General features: G+C 41.9%; 1 protein-coding gene and 1 long non-coding RNA gene across 15 annotated transcripts in view; one reads left to right on the forward strand and one right to left on the reverse strand.

Moving 5' to 3' along the window:
- The window catches only part of COL5A1 (collagen type V alpha 1 chain), a 387,668-nt gene that overhangs the window by 279,985 nt on the left and 86,359 nt on the right, over positions 1-21,324 (reverse strand). The window contains exon 5 of one of the 14 annotated variants that reach the window (XM_056537912.1): positions 19,115-19,220. The exons of 12 other annotated variants lie outside the window; for them this stretch is intronic. The gene's annotated coding sequence lies outside the window, so the exon portion shown is untranslated. Of the gene's footprint in view, positions 1-19,114; positions 19,221-21,324 lie in introns of those variants that run through there. One more of the 14 variants, XM_056537905.1, reaches the window with a different exon arrangement.
- LOC130290370 (uncharacterized) lies at positions 868-3,112 on the forward strand. The gene is made up of 3 exons (XR_008847587.1): positions 868-1,018; positions 2,287-2,482; positions 2,948-3,112. It is a non-coding gene; the product is annotated as an uncharacterized LOC130290370 (long non-coding RNA).

Raw genomic sequence — 21,324 nt, forward strand, 5'->3', positions numbered from 1 at the left:
AAAAAGATTTTCAAAATTTCAAGTTAAATTGTTCGGCTTCTAACTAATTTAAAATGTTAATTAAAAACAAAAAAAATGACGTCAAAATAAAGTAGACATCTGAAAGTATAAGTTTCATAAACTATTTGGTCAGTATGTATAAATATATGCACCCTATTAGTGTTAAAATAGCAAAAAATCTTAATTTTTTGTAAAAATTTCATGATTTTTTGCATTATAAAAAAAAACTACAAATGATATCGGCAACTTTTACTATGTACATGAAGGACAACTTGTGACAAAAAAACAATGTCAGAATTATCGTGATTGGCAAAACGTTACCAGAGTTATTCTCTATTAAAGACAGACATCCCCGATTTGAAAAAACAGGCCTGGTCTTTCAGGGGCGTACAGGTTTATTTGTATTGGTCCTTAAGGGGTTAAACTGAGTTGTCAAGGGTGAGGGAGCCTGTTTGAAAGGCTGGCCCTACCATAAGGCAGCTGCCTTAGAGGGCCAAAACAGCTGAACAGGGGGTGCTTCAAAAATCTAAATCCCCGTCATTCACTAAAATGCAGTTCACCTGTAGACAAAAATCTTTTTACCGGCTCTGCCTGTTTGTATGTGATGCCACCTGTGGCACAGTGTGGCATATGTCTGCACTTCTGACCATTCAGCCATACTGGAAACTGCAGCTGGCCCGTTCACTAAACCAGTGCTACATTTCCTTCATCCACTCTCACCCTAAGGTCCTAGTAATGGGGAACCCCTTTACATCCCGACTGTCATAATGGAACAGAGTTATATTTGTACAATGATGACCTCATAGTTAAAACTCTGCTCTGCATTAAAAACTTGACTCAGGACCTTATTCACATTGTCCTGGATGAGTCACCTTGGTTTCATGTACATTTGTTTCCAATTAAGTAGACTGTAAGACATAAAATTCCTCAACGACAACTGAATGGTCTCCTGAATTATGGCCACAAATGGGAAAAACAAACAAGTTGGAATATTCAGCAGATTTCTAAAGGAATATAGGTAATGAATATTAAGATATGCAGCACTGTACCTAAGGCGTCAAGCACATTCATCTACTTTTGCCTCTTCCGTAGACAGAGAATATGGGCTCAGCCTTAAGTAAATGAAAAAGCGGGTGCTGACCTATGGTGCTGACCTATACTGCAACATACTGTATCAAACAACCAAAAGGGAAAAGGCTTGTAACAATGAGGCGCACACCTAGGTGTGCGCCTCATTGTTACAAGCCTTTTCCTTTTTTGTTGTTTTATACTTTTCATGTTTCATTTGCATCAGTGTATTAGGATACTAGGCCATAGGCGGACAGTGAATGTTGTCATTCTGAATAAGCAACTTTACCTGAGACTATTTGTCTTGTTGCATAGACAACTTTAAACATATTACTAACAAATGCACCAAACAATGTCATATTAATTGGGTGTATAGGGAAAGGTTTTATCGCCAGGGTGTATAGGGAGAGGTATAAGCAGTATAAGGAAATGCTCATGGGTGTATAGTGAGAGGTGTTAGCAGTTAAAGGAAGTGCTGATGGGTGTATAGGAAAAGATATGAGCAGTAGAGAGAAGTGCTCATCGGTGTATAGGTAGAGGTATCAACAGTAGAGGGAGGTGCTCATCGGTGTATAGGGAGAAGTATTGACAGTAGAGAGAAGTGCTCATGGATGTATAGGGAGAATTATTAACAGTAGAGAGAAGTGCTCATGGGTGTATAGGGAGAGGTATTAAGAGTAGAGGGAGGTGCTCATGGGTTTATAGGGGAAGGTATAAGCAGTATAGGGAAAGGCTTTTGGGTGTATAGGGAAAGGTATAAGCAGTAAGGGAAAGTGCTCATGGGTGTATAGGGAGAGGTATTAGCAGTAGGGGAATGAGCTCATGGGTGTATAGGGAGAGGTATTAGCAGTAGGGAAATGTGCTCATTGGTGTATAAGGAGAGGTATCAGTAGTAGAGGAAAGTGCCCATGGAAGTATATAGAGAGGAATTAGCAGTAGGGGAATGTGCTCATGGGTATATAGGGTGTATTTATTCAGGTTACAAATATGAGCCAAGAGTCAGCAGAAAGTAATCCATTTTGGCCTGTGTGACTGCCTGGAAGCCATAGTGCAGTGGTCTCCAAATTCTGGACCTCCAAATGTTAAAAAAACAACTGCCTACATGATCTCCACAGTTAGGAGATCACTGCTATAGTGTGTACCTGGTTTAACCAGTGTTTATACCTGTGCTGGGAAAAAGACACTGCAAGGTGTAAATAAACTCATTCTGAATTGCAGAATATATCAAGAATATCAAGTAGCAAGACTGGATCTTGGTTATAAGTTACCTGCTAGTACATGAGAGAACATGACAAAATAAAACATCACAGACCGGAGCTTCTGTTTCACATCATGTGTCTGTACTGTAAATCCCGCTCCTCATGACTATGCAGGATGCCATACTCTTTGCTCAAGCTTTATGGTTACCTTGAAAGTAAGTATGTTAATGTATTCCAGGCCTAATGGACTAATATATATCCCTGCAGCGTCCCCAGCTGTCAGTCATCTGCCACATTTATTTCTGCTATTTCAGCATTAAACTCACAGATGTGCACAGGATCCCGGCCACATGATCCATTGTTTGTTAGGATGCAAATAGAATTCCTAGGATACACAACTTCCCAGAGACGTAGCAACCCGAGAACCATAAACCGGGAGTCCTGCGCCCACACACCAAACACAGACAGGAATATCTGTCATAGAACTCACATTACTCACAGCACACAATGTGGAGAATGCTAGAAAGCTGCCATAAAGTCATCAAATATCCATAAAAGAAAATGTGGATTGGGAGAACAAGACAACAATGTTTGTGATGTCATCTATATGTCTCTGATCTATCTACCTCTAATGATCACATATGTATCTAATTGTAGATCTCATCTCTCTATTTATCTAGCAAACAAATAGACAGCGGCAGCTCCAATAAAGTGAAAAACGTGGGTGTCTTTATTCATATAATGTGATGCGACGTTTCAGCTTGCTCACCAAGCAGAGTAGATATTTATGGCCCCGCAGGACCAGTGAAACAATGAACCAATCAATTGTATTATACAATATTATAAAACATACATAAAATTAAAGGGGTACTCCGGTGAAAAACTTTTTTTTTTTTTTTTAAATCAACTGGTGCCAGAAAGTTAAACAGATTTGAAAAGGACTTCTATAAAAAAAAATCTCAATCCTTCCTGTACTTATTAGCATCTGAATACTACAGCGGAAATTCTTTTCTTTTTGAAACACAGAACTGTCTGATGACATCACGAGCACAGTGCTCTCTGCTGACACCTCTGTCCATTTAGGAACTGTCCAGAACAAAGCTGATGGTAGTTACTGCCCACAGCAGCCGAGTGCCAGCGCTTCCCCTTTGTTGTCCTCCTGCTCTGCTCCTTGGTGGAGTGATGTCAGTCAACCATTTCTTTAAAAGTGGTTCAGACCAGTAACCAGTGGATGTGTCTGCCATTAGTGATTTTTTTCAAGTACCCCCTGGAGAACTGCTAAGTAAGGTTGAGAACCCCTGATATAAAGGATATAGTGTTATATAGAGGACATAGTGTTATATAGAGGGGGAGATGTCTGCAGTAATATCAGGAAGTATTACTTTACTGAGAGAGTAGTGGATGCAGGGGATAGCCTTCCTGCAGAAGTGGTCGCTGCAAATACAGTGAAGGAGTTTAAACATGCATGGGATAAGGATACGGCTATCCTTCATATAAGATAGAGATAAGCATAAGGCTATCCTTCATATAAGATAGAGATAGGTATAAGGCTATTCTTTATATAAGATAGGGATAGGCATAAGCCTATTCTTTATATAAGATAGGAATAGACATTAGGCTATCCTTCATATAAGATAGGGAAAGGCATAAGCCTATTCTTTATATAAGATAGGAATAGACATTAGGCTATCCTTCATATAAGATAGGGATAGGCATAAGGCTATCTTTCATATAAGATAGAGATAGGTATAAGGCTATCCTTCATATAAGATAGAGATAGGTATAAGGCTATCCTTTATATAAGATAGGGATAGGCATAAGGCTATCCTTCACATAAGATAGTGATAGGCATAAGGCTATCCTTCATATAAGATAGAGATAGGTATAAGGCTATCCTTCATATAAGATAGGGATAGGCATAAGGCTATCCTTCATATAAGATAGAGATAGGTATAAGGCTATCCTTCATATAAGATAGGGATAGGCATAAGGCTATCCTTCACATAAGATAGTGATAGGCATAAGGCTATCCTTCATATAAGATAGAGATAGGTATAAGGCTATCCTTCATATAAGATAGGGATAGGCATAAGGCTATCCTTCATATAAGATAGAGATAGGTATAAGGCTATCCTTCAAACAAGATAGGGATAGGCATAAGGCTATCCTTGATATAAGATAGGGATAGGCATAAGGATATCCTTGATATAAGATAGGGATAGGCATAAGGCTATTCTTCATATAAGATAGAGATAGGTATAAGGCCATCCTTCATATAAGATAGGGATAGGTATAAGGATATCCTTGATATAAGATAGAGATAGGCATAAAGCTATCCTTCATATAAGATAGGGATAGGTATAGGGCTATCCTTCAAACAAGATAGGGATAGGCATAAGGCTATCCTTCATATAAGATAGGGATAGGCATAAGGATATCCTTGATATAAGATAGGGATAGGCATAAGGCTATCCTTCATATAAGATAGGGATAGGCATAAGGCTATTCTTCATATAAGATAGGGATAGGCATAAGGCTATTCTTCATATAAGATAGGGATAGGCATAAGGCTATCCTTCATATAAGATAGGGATAGGTATAAGGCTATCCTTCAAACAAGATAGGGATAGGCATAAGGCTATCCTTCATATAAGATAGGGATAGGCATAAGGCTATCCTTCATATAAGATAGGGATAGGTATAAGGCTATCCTTCAAACAAGATAGGGATAGGCATAAGGCTATCCTTCATATAAGATAGGGATAGGCATAAGGATATCCTTGATATAAGATAGGGATAGGCATAAGGCTATCCTTCATATAAGATAGGGATAGGCATAAGGCTATTCTTCATATAAGATAGGGATAGGCATAAGGCTATTCTTCATATAAGATAGGGATAGGTATAAGGCTATCCTTTATATAAGATAGGGATAGGTATAAGGATATCCCTCATATGAGATAGAACCAGGGACTATTGATAGTATTCAGAATATTGGGATGACTAGATGGGCTGAAAGTTTGCAACACAAGGTGGATGGAGCTTGTTTCAGAGGGATGAATGTTTTAATATGTCTAATCCACATGGGCGCCTCAGAAGTGAGTTGTAGATTTCTAAGAATAAAGGTTTTAGGGGACCCACATTTGTGCTCAAACGCGGTCAGCTGCTGGGGGGATGTTTTTTTTTTTCTTTCACACCCTTGAAATGATAAACAATTCCTGTGGATGGTTGTTTGTGGAGGGATTTTCTAGAGACAATCACAATCCCTTTCAGTGGGAAACTGGAGGACAGAGATTGTGTTTGTCATGGCTGCAGGTGGCAAATACCAGTAAGGGTCAGTGACACTTACCCATTGTAACAGTGAAGCTCCATCTTGTAGACCAGAGGTTTCCAAACGGTGGACTTCCAGCTGTTACAAAGCTTTTGTAGTAATATTGTTATATGGTGGTCAAGCAGTGGTACTACTTACAGCCACCCAATACATGTTTTTTAATGTAACGTAAGAGTAGTTTAGGAAGATGGGAGGAAGGAGATCCCTGCATTCCTACCTCAGGAAGCACCAATGATAACGTCCATAAATATACAGTGATGTCACAGAAGAAATAGGGCCCCAAGCATTGCAGTGGGCCCCTCCTATCCTGGCCTCTGATTGCAGCCGTGGGATGCAAAGGTCTAGTGGATATTCCCCTCAATTTCTATGATCCTTAGGTCCCCCCCAAATGCCTTTTTCTGCTGACATCGAGGAGTTATGGACAGTTTCCTACCAGCAGCTAAAGGAATGGGGTCAACCAGGACTGGGCCCAAAATCAGCTGCATGGTCTCTCTCTATAGCACGTACACCTTTCAACACTGGAGCTTTCCCAGGTATCCATGGAGCCTAATATTTATTTGTTTTAAGGGATCCAGAGGCTCTATTCTCATCCTGTTTGTTATGTCTACTTAAGATAACTACAGGGCACCATACACCCGACTGAGGACAAAGTGTCCTTTTGACGTCCGTCTGCTGGAATATATAACTAGTAGACAAAACTATTCAATAGAAAGGTGCACATTTACCAAAAAAATAAAAAAGTATCCTGTGCAGTAGTATTGCTATTATTTCTACAATGGGGACCCCTGGGTGACTTAGCCCACTGTATGCCTGACAGGCCCCATAAAGTCCATTCATAGTATACAGGCCACCATAAACATTGCCCACAATCTCCTGATCTTCCTTGATGGGTTTGAACTTGACTGTTCTCACAAGAGTGAATGTACATAATGTATAGAATTCTACTGTATTTAAAGCCATTCGTAAACCTCTACATGAATCCTGGCATCTTATATGAAATCCCAATATTACAATACTGAGCAGCACGAGAAGGACTGAGTTATGGTAATGGTTCGCCTTGTTAGTCTTGGCCAAGGAGCAGCAATTCATTTAAGACTAATGTAAATTTCACTTCTTATATGATGAAAAGTTTTACTTTCTGGACCATCTTTTGTTAAGAGGATGTGAGTAATGAAAACATTACAGTTATGGAGGAGGTTACGTTGCACTGAACCTGCAGTCTCAAATGTCTCCTCCAGGGAAGTGCGATTGTTATTCTGGAGAGGTGAAATATTCCAATCTGCACGGCCAGAATGACTTTACTATCTGATAGTCAAGATTGCACCAACCCATTGCAACCTTTTGCTCCTCAATACTGTAGGACAGTGGTCTTCAACCTGCGGACCTCCAGATGTTGCAAAACTACAACTCCCAGCATGCCCGGACAGCCATCAGCTGTAGTTTTGAAACATCTGGAGGTCCGCAGGTTGAAGACCACTGCGGCCTTCGCCATCACCCCCTTTAGTTTTCTACTCACCTCCCCTCGGTGGTAAGGAAGGGTGAGCTGGTCCGGGCCATCTATGCTGCAGGGACCGTCCGGTGGGGAAGGTTAGTCGTTCCGGGCTGTCCATTTTCACCGGGAGGCCCTCTTCTCCGCTTCGGGCCGGCCCTGGATTAGGGACGTTCATGCGCAGGTACGTCTGCTGCGCACGGACGTCCCTGTGCGTCATCGTCAAGGCAACATCACTAGTCCGGGGCCGGCCCGGAAGGGAGAAGAGGGCCTCCCGGTGAAAATGGACAGCCCGGAATGACTAACCTTCCCCACCGGACGGTCCCTGCAGCATAGATGGCCCGGACCAGCTCACCCTTCCTTACCACCGAGGGGAGGTGAGTAAAAAACTAAAGGGGGTGATGGCGAAGGCCGCAGTGGTCTTCAACCTGCGGACCTCCAGATGTTTCAAAACTACGACTCCCAGCATGGCCGGACAGCCGACGGCTGTCCGGGCATGCTGGGAGTTGTAGTTTTGCAACATCTGGAGGTCCGCAGGTTGAAGACCACAGAAGGGATTGACAGGCGGAGAGTTCACTCGAGTATAAGTCCGCAGGTTGAAGACCACTGCTGTAGGAGATGATAGGAGTAAATGACCAGAAAATTGGGAATAAAATAATAATAAACATTTTATGCTAAAAGCTAAAGATAATTCTATAAAGCCTGAACCATGGCTGGAATATAAAATACTACAAGTGTAAGAGCGCAGGATGGACGGAGCCTGATGTGTCTGAGGGATTCTAAGGTAAGAAGAAAGAACTTGGTCAAGAGCCAAGAATGATAAGAGACGATCAAAGAACACAGATTATAGAAACACAGATTGTCAGCAGGAGGAAAGCGCCTGCTTCATAGTAGGGATCGACCGATTTTTGGTTTGGCCGATATTATTGGCCGATATTCACGATTTTGGACATTATCGGTATCGGCAATTACCTTACCGATATGCCGATAATGCACCGCCCCACCTCCCCGGCCAGAGACCGCCACTGCAGCCCCATTGCCTCCCCCATCCCCGGTTTTATAATTACTTGTTCCGGGGGCCCACACTACTTCTGGCTCCTGCGACGTCCTGCGCAGCACAATGACAAGCGATGTCCTCTACGCGACGTCACCGTCAGTGCGCACAGTGACAGCTCAGGATGCCGCCAGAGCCAGTAGTAGCGCGGACCCCCTAATTATAAAACCGGGGATGGGGGAGGCAATGGGGCGGCGGCTGCGGTGGTGGTTGGACTAGGGAGGACCCCAGGACAGCCAGGGGGAGAGAAGCGGGTGGCAGTGGCAGTCTCTGGCCCCGAAAAAGCCGCTGCAGTTCATTGATTTAAAGTGCCATTGATCTGCAGCGGCTTCTGCGGGGTCGGGTGGGGGTGGTGGGGGAAAATAGCTGATAACTTATACCGGAATATCGGTATAAGTTATCGGCTATCGGCCAGAAAGGTCACAGATTATCGGTATCGGCCCTAAAAAAAATCGATATCGGTTGATCCCTAGTTCATATAGTATATCCGTATATTAACAGTCCCAGAAGAGTAGATAGATCACAGCATTTAGAATATCCAATAGAATGCAAAAGCTGCAGTCTTTTATTGTTACCCAAAGTGCAACGTTTCGGCCACAATCCGGCCTTTGTCAAGCATGCTTTGTATACCGGACTGGCCGTCTGGAGGTCTACCTGCGGGGTGGCTGGGACCTGTTGCTGTCTTTCATTTTCAAATTCCTATCCGTATATTAGTTACTTTTAATAATAGAATGGATAGTAAACCGTTTTTAAGAAAACCTGCAAATAAAAAACGGCCCCTATACAAAATGTATGGTGGATTTAAAAAGGGGTCTTGTATGATGGACTGAAAATCCATTATACAAAATCCAGTCTGCAATAGGGGTGGTCTTCTCAAAGGGGTGGTCATCTGAAGAGGTCTCACTGTATGTTTATGATAAGCAGATTTACATTCACTTACTATTTCATTTTCAACCACATCTACCGAAAGTTTGTCCCAAGTATCTACTACGCTTTCTGTAAAATAATATTTACTTATTAGCCCTGATCTGCCTAAAACCCAAAATGTCTGGTTTTACCAGAAAATCACAGCTCAGCTTTTATGTACTGGAGCTTGTTAAAATATGAAAGATTACCTGTGATTGGCTGCTGTGGGTGAAAACAGACAGTTTTGGTTTCAGGCAGATTGAAACTACGGTTATCGGCTGCACAACCAAAGTCGCTGTGTAGCCCTTGACCCAATTTTTAAGGCATAAACAAGAAGGTAGAACGAGTCATCGATAAACGATTCCCCCAATACCTCAGATTTGCCCCCTTGTTCTTGTGTGAATAATTACAATGTGGTACAACTGCATGCATTATATCACTTATTGTCATAGTTAGGGCTTGTGTTCCTTTGATGCACAATTTTATAGATGTAAAATACATTTTACCATGTTTCACCTGTGAATACCACATGGCCAATAACCCCCATAAACTTGCAAACAGTGATCAGCACACGTCCACTGCATGTAAACCCCAATGCATGTAAGACTGCAATATTGGGGCCCCTTCACTACTCTTCCCAGCACAGTTAGGTCCTGGCGGCCACCCACTGTGCAGGGAAATAGGACACATCCTCAGTGACCTGACTGTAGTGATGCTGATGTTCCCTGCACAGCAGAGGGCCAATAGTGCTGCTGAGGAGGAGGAATGCCAAATCACTCTTTGTCCCATTGAGAGGTCGGACCCCCACTGATCATAGCAATGCCATAACATTCCAAGATGGAATTACCCCTTTAACTTTAATGTTTTTAACTTTTAAAGCAATCCTGGGAGGCATCTTTATCCAGACCGGATCCAGAAGGGAAACATTTTTCCTATAAGTCTTTTTAATAAATATACAGACAAAAACTGAGATGGACTTATTTAATTTAATTTATTTCAGCAGCATAAAACTACACGAGCGAGGCAGAACCTGAAACAACTTGTGGCGCTCACCATATGAGAAAATCGTATTCATTGCGCTAGATATGTTAGACATTTTCTCTTCCATATGACACAGGCCTAATTCCTACCCATATTTTGCAACAGAATAAAGGAGCACACCATCAATAAATGTGGTGAATTTTAGGACTCTACCTAGCCACACCCTTTTTGTAAATACTTTCAAAACTGTTAAGTAATGGTGGGATGAAAAAATGGCAATTGGTTCCCTGGATAATGGCGCTTCTCCCAAGATGTATAAGTGGTACATTTTATTGGTAAGGCAACGCATTTCGATCCTGGAACAGGCTCTTCATCAGGCCTGATGAAGATCCTGGTCCAGGATCAAAAAGTGTTGCCTTACCAATAAAATGTACCACTTATACATCTTGGGAGAAGCGCCATTATCCAGGGAACCCTTTTCCATTTTTCATCCCTCCATTGCATATACAGGACTGACTGCCGTTCATCCGGAATCACCCTGGGGCGGCTCACCTATCTTCATTGTCCACACACAACTGTAGGTGTTGTGCTCTAAGCGTAACACTTATGAGTAAGGAGCCCAGCTTTATACTACTGCCACAGTATTTCATAGCGGTCCTCACAAGGAAGGCATCCTGGTCTTTCTTTTTCTTTCTCCATAAAACTGTTAAGTAAGGTATTACTAGTGTCTTAATTATCTTAAAATTTTGGCTTACGGCATGTATGACAGTTTTTGGCACAATTTGAGACATAAATTGGGCACATTATTGGGCACATCACCTATTGTCTGGAAATGAAACTAAAACAATGTAACCCAAAGGTTAGCATAGACAAAGTCAGCTCAGATCTGAGCGTCCGGGATCCCTGGGCCATTCATATACAACATTTCTTCCAGCAACCAACAAATAATTAATGGTTTGAAAACTTGCAGCAGAAAATCTGATGTAAATCACCATGAGCAGCTGTTACGCCGAGCGCTCCGGGTCCCTGCTCCTCCCCGGAGCGCTCGCGGCGTTCTCCTCTCTGCAGCGCCCCGGTCAGACCCGCTGACTGGGAGCGCTGCACTGACATTCACGATGGGGATGCGATTTGCATAGCGGGACGCGCCCGCTCACGAATCGCATCCCAAGCCACTTACCCGTCCCGGTCCCCGGCTGTCATGTTCTGGCGCGCGCGGCTCCGCTCTCTAAGATTTAAAGGGCCAGTGCACCAGTGATTGGTGCCTGGCCCAATCAGTCTAATTAGTTTCCACCTGCTCCCTGTCTATTTAACCTCACTTCCCCTTTCCTTCCTTGCCGGATCTTGTTGCCTTGTGCCAGTGAAAGCATTTAGTGTTGTCCAAAGCCTGTGTTTCCAGACCTTCTGCTATTGCTATTGACTACGAACCTTGCCGCCTGCCCCGACCTTCTGCTACGTCTGACCTTGCCTCTGCCTAGTCCTTCTGTCCCACGCCTTCTCAGCAGTCAGCGAGGTTGAGCCGTTGCCGGTGGATACGACCTGGTTGCTACCGCCGCAGCAAGACCATCCCGCTTTGCGGCGGGCTCTGGTGAAAACCAGTAGCAACCTAGAACCGGTCCACCGACACGGTCCACGCCAATCCCTCACTGACACAGAGGATCCACATCCAGCTAGCCGAATCCTAACAGCAGCATCTACTTTTACCAATTTTGTCCCTTTTTACAAAGAATTTTATGGTGTCACAATCAACTGGGCACTGATATGGCTCAACAGGCACCAACTTCACAATAGTCCCGCACTGAGGTATGTGACTTAGTCCCAAGGGTAGATAAAGAACAGCACTTTCACCAATGTCCTCTTGGTCTTGAGCTACGTTCAGTGGATCAGCAGTGTTCTATAGAAGAGTTTTCCATTTCATTCTGTATAACTTTTCTCATTTAACTTGAAAGAGTCAGTAATAAATCCAAGGGCCGGCTCTTCTTTGATGTGAAGGGATGTTTGCCTCATGAGTAATCAGCACTTAATATCTTTATCATTTCACAGTCCTTCTAAAAACATATAGGAAACATGGTTTTTATTATGGGAGAAGAGAAGAGCGATGCGTCTGATTCTGTTCTCTTGGAGGACGGAGGAAATATCTCTGCTTAATGGATTTTCTATTCTTTATCTTTTTTAGATTTCTCTTACAAAACTGAGAAAGAATGTATAAATCTGAGTGATCCATGAAACCCTCACAATCTAGAACATTGTTTCCAACTAGTTAAAAAAAAAAGACATGAAGTGGAGGAATTATTCCCAGAGTCTGCAACATAAGGCTCCTCAAAGGGAAGGCCTCCTGGCTACCTCCCCCCGGCAGAATCCTACTGTATATATAATGGCTCTAAGTATACAGCTGTGTGTACGGAGCAGACAGTTGTATCCAGCATCTCTTCGGCACATATTACACTGATGGAAACATTATGTCACATGACTAGATCCATTTTCCATCTGCTGACATACCAAAAGCAGATGCTTACAATGTATCTGTCAGAAATATATCTGCAAAAACGGCCCCAGTATCACGGATGACCGCAAGGGATTCACATCAGAATGTCTTTCAAATGAATCTTGTCTACAGTTTCTTGTGAAAACATGTATCACTCCAATATGTGGATTTTCATTGTGTTTTACTAAAGATCAGAGAATTTGTCTCAGTATCAATACCAATAGGGCTGGAATTAGACAATGGTGTGGCCTTGGACAAAATTAAAAGTGAGGTCCCAGATGCTGAAATATTTTACCTTCAACACAGTCACAGAGGCAATGATATACAAAGTAATAGAATGCTGATCTCTAGGGCATCCAGGAGCATCGCACAGGGAACAGTATGTAAAGTATTTATACCCCTCCAGCTCTATCTGTATACTGCTGCTATCTCTATGGCATCAGGATATATAGGAGTTATACAATTCCCCTCCAGCTTTATCTTTGTACTGCTGCTATATCTATAGATCATGATATATAGTAGTTATACACCTCCCCTCCAGCTCTATCTGTATACTATTGCTATATCTATATCTTTATGAAACTCCTCAGTAGTGATTATAGGTGAAATCACGTTTTCCCTCATGGCAAGAATCCTCTGAAAAGCACACTCTAAACAAGAAAATACATCAAAAGAGCACATGATGTGAACTGACCACAACCCACTCATGGCTAGCTTCTGGAGGGTGGCCAAGTAATTAGATCACCAGGCTCCACCCCCTCTCTCTCCAAAATGGGAAATGTAGGCAGTATTTTGAAATCATTTATGTGATGAAAGTGAAATAGCTGAAAACTCATGTCTGCCACATAACAACAGGTAAGCACAAGGTATACACAAGAACCTTTACATTATTCTTCTATCAGGGTCCGTTAGGGCTTTACGATAAGTGGTTTGCGGTTTACAGATATCACTATCTTATGGAGGCTTTTAAAAGACGACTACAGACACACCTCTTAGACTGTGCAACATCCAGTGCGGTGCCTGACACTATAACAGGGGTAAAACAATATTAACGTTACCGAACAGGACAGGTCATAACCTTTTTGGGCTCAGCCAACTAAATCAGATCTCCTTATTACAACCAGCCAATTATAACTGGACCATTTTGAGAACATGTATAGATTTTTTTTACATTTCCAAATGCTTTGCTTGAATACTGGGAACACAAGTAACATAGATTTACATAATTTTCAACATGAAGAAAAGAAAAAAATCTGTAACATTTTACATCCAAAATATTTATTTAATAAAACAAAAAACTAGAGCCAAGAATGAAATATTTGTACTACGCAATGATATTAAAAAGGAGAACTGAAAGACCAATGTTATTCCAAAGCAAGGCAATGATCCACATCTGGGTCCGCTCAAAGAACATGTTTTCCGGAGTGTTACACAGCACTGAACACCTGCTGGACCCTCTGAGATCACTAAATTGTCACCACTTGTTGGAACTTTTCACTTTTCATTTTGGATGTCACAGAATGTTTACAAATTTGTGGTACAAAACTTCTGAGTGAGACTCAGCTAAGTAAAACAGCTGGGCAAGCTCCAACCAAAAATCTGCACCAGCGCTACCCAACACTCCCAAAATCAAAGGCTTCAATCTCCACCCGCAGCACCTGGGCTCCGACTCACCGGCAGGGTCTCCACCTTATATCCAGTGTAGCTCAGGAAAAGAACAGCCAGCAGCGGTGAGTGCAGGAAAAGGACGTCTCTATATTCATTCTAATTTACAACAAGTATTGTCATAGTTGATATTTATTGAGATTTATAGTCACAGGGGGAACTTTCTTTCCCCTAAGAGAGGATATTTAAGCCAAGAATGCATCTTAAGGACTTTACTTCTGTAATACATGGAATCGTCACATGATCTGTAATGACTTATTATGGGGACCTAGTGCCACCTGAGGAATCGTCACATGATCTGTAATGACTTATTATGGGGACCTAGTGCCACCTGAGGAATCGTCACATGATCTGTAATGACTTATTATGGGGACCTAGTGCCACCTGAGGAATCGTCACATGATCTGTAATGACTTATTATGGGGACATAGAGTCACCTGAGGAATAGTCACATGATCTGCAATGACTTATTATAGGAACATAGCATCACCTGAGGAATAGTCACATGATCTGCAATGACTTATTATGGGGACATAGAGTTACCTGAGGAATAGTCACATGATCTGTAATGACTTATTATAGGAACATAGCGTCACCTGAGGAATAGTCACATGATCTGCAATGACTTATTATGGGGACATAGCGTCACCTGAGGAATAGTCACATGATCTGCAATGACTTATTATGGGGACATAGCGTCACCTGAGGAATAGTCACATGATCTGCAATGACTTATTATGGGGACATAGTGTCACCTGAGGAATAGTCACATGATCTGTAATGACTTATGGGGACATAGCGTCACTTGAGGAATAGTCACATGATCTGCAATGACTTATTATAGGAACATAGTGCCACCTGAGGAATAGTCACATGATCTGCAATGACTTATTATAGGAACATAGTGCCACCTGAGGAATAGTCACATGATCTGCAATGACTTATTGCAGGAACATAGAGTTACCTGAGGAATAGTCACATGATCTGCAATGACTTATTATGGGGACCTAGTGACACCTGAGGAATAGTCACATGATCTGCAATGACTTATTATAGGAACATAGCGTCACCTGAGGAATAGTCACATGATCTGCACTGACTTATTATGGGGACATAGTGCCACCTGAGGAATAGTCACATGATCTGCAATGACTTATTATAGGAACATAGCGTCACCTGAGGAATAGTCACATGATCTGCACTGACTTATTATGGGGACATAGAGTTACCTGAGGAATAGTCACATGATCTGCACTGACTTATTATAGGAACATAGCGTCACCTGAGGAATAGTCACATGATCTGCACTGACTTATTATGGGGACATAGAGTTACCTGAGGAATAGTCACATGATCTGCACTGACTTATTATAGGAACATAGCGTCACCTGAGGAATAGTCACATGATCTGCACTGACTTATTATGGGGACATAGAGTTACCTGAGGAATAGTCACATGATCTGCACTGACTTATTATAGGAACATAGAGACACCTGAGGAATAGTCACATGATCTGCAATGACTTATTATGGGGACATAGTGCCACCTGAGGAATAGTCACATGATCTGCAATGACTTATTATGGGGACATAGCGCCACCTGAGGAATAGTCACATGATCCATAGTGACCTATTATTGGGACATATTGCCAACTTAGGAATAGTCACATGATCTAATGATTTATTATAGGAACATAGCGTCACCTGAGGAATAGTCACATGATCTACAATGACTTATTATAGGAACATAGTGTCACCTGAGGAATAGTCACATGATCCATAATGACCTATTATGGGGACATATATCGCCAACTTAGGAATCGTCACATGATCTGTAATGACTTATTTTAGGAACATACCACCTGAGGAATAGTCACATGATCTGCAATGACTTATTACAGGAACATAGAATCAACTGAGAAATCGTCACATGATCCATAATGACTTATTATGGGAAAATAGCGTCAACTGAGGAATCGTCACATGATCCATAATGACTTATTATGGGGACATATGGCTTACTGAGAAATAGTCACATGATCTGTAATAATTCATTAATGGGGCTTAGCGCTGCTTGAAGGAAGCATCATTGCTCGGCACCAGTTCAGTAAGGCGGCATAGCCTCACATGCTCTGTAATGACTTATTATGGGGAGGTATTGACACCTGGGTAATCATCCCTTGATCTGCACCAGTTCAGTAAGGGGGCATAGCCTCACATGCTCTGTAATGACTTATTATGGGGAGGTATTGACACCTGGGTAATCATGACTTGATCTGCACCAGTTGAGTAAGGGGGCATAGCCTCACATGCTCTGTAATGACTTATTATGGGGAGGTATTGACACCTGGGTAATCATGACTTGATCTGCACCAGTTCAGTAAGGGGGCATAGCCTCACATGCTCTGTAATGACTTATTATGGGGAGGTATTGACACCTAGGTAATCATCACTTGATCTGCACCAGTTCAGTAAGGGGCCATAGCCTCACATGCTCTGTAATGACTTATTATGGGGAGGTATTGACACCTGGGTAATCATCACTTGATCTGCACCAGTTCAGTAAGGGGGCATAGCCTCACATGCTCTGTAATGACTTATTATGGGGAGGTATTGACACCTGGGTAATCATCCCTTGATTTGTGCCAGTTCATTAGGTGGAATAGCCTCACATGATCTGTGATTACTTATTACGGGGAGATATTGCCTCTTGATCTGCACCAGTTCATTAGGGGGCATGGCCTCATATGATCTGTAATGACTTATTGTGGGGAGATATTGCCACCTGGGTAATGCACCAGTTCATCATGATCTGTAATGTCTTGTGGAAACATCAAAGATATATGGATGTATACAGCGGGGTTGCTTATGGCAAGTGCAAAGTAGATGAGTAAGTTTTTTATTTAGCTGTATTAACATTATGTCTATATACTTCTAATAGGCTGCATAATCCTTTAGACAAACTTTTATGATGGAAAGTCTATGAAAAAGGTCATCTTGTATACAGATCTCAAGAGCCCCAGGATGGAAATAAGTTCTCATTCTTCCAAACAAGCAGCAAACATGTCTCTCTTACAAGCGTTCAGAAACCTGCATTTTTTTATCTAAGCGTTTAGATCTTCTTAAAGTATAGTACAAAATTCTGGCAAAGTTTGAATGCTTTTCACAAACTTTCCATGGAACGACAGCTGTGAGGATCCACAAATGATCATCCAATTTAGTTGGCTTGGCCTCTTATTTCTCGATGAGAAGCCTGCAGACATCATGTACTGGGAGCAGATTATTTTACCGCTTGAGTTAAACAATATCTCAGCCGCTTCAGTACAAAGAAATGAAACATTTGTTTTACAGGTAACAAATGCTTTATCCTAAACAAATGATGTGCTCCAAGCAAACCTGGGATTCTGTAAATCCTTTAACCAAGGATATAATACAAATGAGTTTGTATTTTATTTTCCCTACATTAAGGGCTCATTCTCATCATGTTTTGCCCACACAGAGTAGCTGGTATATCAGAAACCTGTGGTGTACTCCTAAGTCTACATACAAGCTTACTGACTGTTTTCAAGAATAAATTAGCAGAACTGTGCACGATTCTGGAGTATATAGAGGGTGTAATTCATTCTAATAAACTAAGCTGCCCTGGAGGGAGGGGATGTCACAGGAAAGGGGCAACCTGTCCCATCTATAGCCAGGCTTTATTCCAGTAATGAAGACTTCCAAGTCAGGGATATTATTCAAATTCAGGGTGGACTTATTTAGTTTCACAGTATAAAACAATAAAGGAAACAATGAAGCATTTTGGGCGCCTCATCCCCCTTCCTCATCCAATTAGTCAATGGTTGTATCTGTAATATATATTTCCGTGTATAGGGCACTTTGTTCACTAGTGGTATGCAGGTATTATTTCATTATAGCATGGCGGTAATATTTGCCCCTGGTCTACTGAAATAGCTATATATGTATATGTTTTTTGTGGTGGTGGGGATGTGCCATGATGCTTTTGCGCCTGATCTTTTAACACTCTAGGAACGCCCTTGGTGCCCTTGTTACTTGTACAGGGGCCCACTAATGCTCTGTCGTCCAAGGACCAATGTAAACCTAAAGCCGGCCCTGATAACCTTGCACTAGTTTTCGCACAGAACATAGAAAATTATCTGCTTATTAATATCCATATGTTAAAGGGGTATTGCAGGATTTTTTTTATTTCACTATGCAGCAGGGGCTGTAAAGTTAGTGTAGATCCTAATATAGTGTCTGTACCTGTGTTTGATGGTGGTCTTGCAATTCTTATGTGATCTTTGCCCCGGTGTTCATTTTTAGCAGCATGCTAAATTATTGTTGACAGTTTGCAGTGTGGCCCGAGACATTACATCACTAGTCAGGTTTTGAAAGAGCTTGTCTGCTTTAATGGGTGAAGCAAATGTGTGGAAGGAAGATCATTCTCCACAAGGCTGCAGGGAATTGTAGTTTTAAAGGGGTACTCTGGTGAAAACCTTTTTTTCTTTTAAATCAACTGGTGGCAGAAAGTTAAACATATTTGTAAATTACTTTTATTAAAAAATCTTAATCCTTCCTGTACTTATTAACTGCTGAATACTACAGAGGAAAACTGTAACCACTGCAAGGCAGCAGTGCTAACCACTGAGCCACAATGCTGCCCTTAGCATACATCTGCTATGCACGGTTGCTAAAATGGACAGAGATGTCAGCAGAGAGCACTGTGCTCGTGATGTCATCAGTGTTCCAAAAAGAAGATACAGATTTCCGTAGAGCTCAAGTACAAAGTCCTGTTGGAATCTCTGTCCTGACAAGTTTCTGAAGGCTGCAGCAGAGAAAGCCCTTTTGTTCCATAATACAGATAATTAACATCTTACATGTCCCAAGACGGTTCAATAAAATACTTTTTATCACTCACAAATAAAACAAGCTACCCTACCTGAAAGCGATCTGCACCGTGTGGAGAAGCTTATTACAACAATACGTCAACACATTGCCGGGCAGCGGCTCTATTTCCATCGACTGGGGAATTCACCAGAGACTCCCTGTGGATTAAATGTATTTATTGATCGCTGTAACATTGTATCACCTGCTGAGTCCGGGATTTGTGCAATTGGTTCGTTTTATTCCAGTGAAATAAATGAAGCCTCTGAACTGCAGGATTTAAAAGAAATTATCTGATCAGAACAGAACTAGGACAGAATCTCACATTTATTGTCTAAGCTCTATCAAAAAGAAAGTTGAATATACAATTATACACTGCTCCACACCAATCCATGAAGATCAATAGGAACTTTGGATATTCTTTTTTTTTTTAAACTGAGTTAATTGTGATGTAAGTGAACAACAGAATAAAAGACAATACAAAACTGAGCAAAGAATATGGCATCCTAACCGGCACGTCAGGAACATCATGTAAACAAATTACAAGCTACAACTAATACACCACAAAGTCACTAATAGCATAATACAAATAAAATATAACCAACCACATTAGTGGAAACCGATGATAATTATGTCAACCATAACAAGACAGATGAGACAAAGACAGACCATGACAAGGGACAGATAAACATATCTAAGATCTAAGGATCCACCGTCATCTTAGCATCCAGCAGCATAGTATACAAAGCAGAAATAAAACTACCAGGTCCCTGAGACTTAAAGACCCCAATCAAAGGGTAGTGGAAGAACAGCATGGAGGAGCTAGGAAACTGAACTGAGAACACGTGTCGGAGCTGAAGATATTTAGAAAAGGAGTGTCTAGGCATACCCTTGTCATCTTGGAAGTATTGAAACGATCTAAACCCCGTCTCGTCAAGTACGTCACCCGAGGTAAGTATTCCGTGTGACCTCCAAAACTACGGGTCTAAGGCAGCTGAGAAATGAGGTAGCAGAGGGTAAGACCACAGCTGCCTATGTAGCATAACATCTTAATATGCGAGTAGTTTCTTAGCTGGCTTCCAAACTTGAGCCGCCAGTTTGTGAAGAGGTAACCACAAGCCACTGGAGCCCGCTCCTCCCTCCAGAAACGGCCATGAGTGTGTAAGAGTCAGGTGGTGAGCCAGGAGGTGTTCACTAATCGGGAGAGCATTAGTGTGCACCCAGTGTTGGAGATATCTAAGTTGGCCTGCTAAGTAATACAAGTAGAGATCAGGGAGAGTCCTTGTAACCTGGAGCGTTGCAACTTAGAGTTGGAGCTTAGACCTGTTAGTACCCCAGATAAAACTGGGGAAAAGTGCATGTAGTGGTTTAAAGAATGCCACAGGTATAGGAGTCGAGGCGTGTTCAAGCATACACAGGCATTTGGGAAGGATCCCCATTTTAACAAGATAGATTCGGTAGGCAGTAGAGAGTGACAAAGTAGCCCATATATGAAATTTCTCTCAAATAAAGAAGAGGAGGGGCAGTATATTAGCCTGGTGGTCGTTCTCAAAGGCACGATAAATCTTGATACCTAAATATTTAAAGACAGACACCACTCTCAGCCCCCCAGCATTACCACCTCAGATGTCAGGACGAAAAGGCATAAAGACCGTTTTACTCCAATTTATCCTGAGGCCTGAACAAGCTCCATAACTATCAATAAGGGAAATACCAATTGGCAGTGATAGATCTGGATTTTCCATATACAAAATCATGTCATCAGCGTACAGGCCTACCTTATCCTTCCTTGGAGCCAACACAAATCCCAGTATAGCAAGGGTGCTGTCGAATTTGTAAAGCAAGAGGCTCTATGGCTAGGCAAAGAGTAAGGGAGACATAGGGTAGCCCTGCCGCGTGCCTCTAGTTAAGGAAAAATAAGGAGACAAGGCACCATTAACTACAACTCGGGCCCTCTGGAACTATATAGAATAGAAATCCATTTAATAAACTTTGGACCAAAGTGGTGGAGAACCACCAAGAGGAATGACCATTCTATGGAGTCAAAGGCTTTAGCGGCATCTAGTGACGCCAAAGCCCAGTTTTTGAAGAAAACCATTGAAGAAAATTAATCATTGATTTTATCTGTTTAGAGACATGAAACATTCTTTTTTTATCTGTTTCAATTTTCTATATCTATACATATTAAACGTCAATAAATGTTGAGCCTGGGAACTGTCGGCATCTGGACAGGGATCTACACTTGGAGTGGTGTACCAAGGATTA

This window comes from Hyla sarda, chromosome 9, assembly GCF_029499605.1.
Source record: "Hyla sarda isolate aHylSar1 chromosome 9, aHylSar1.hap1, whole genome shotgun sequence".
Lineage (NCBI taxonomy): Eukaryota > Metazoa > Chordata > Amphibia > Anura > Hylidae > Hyla > Hyla sarda.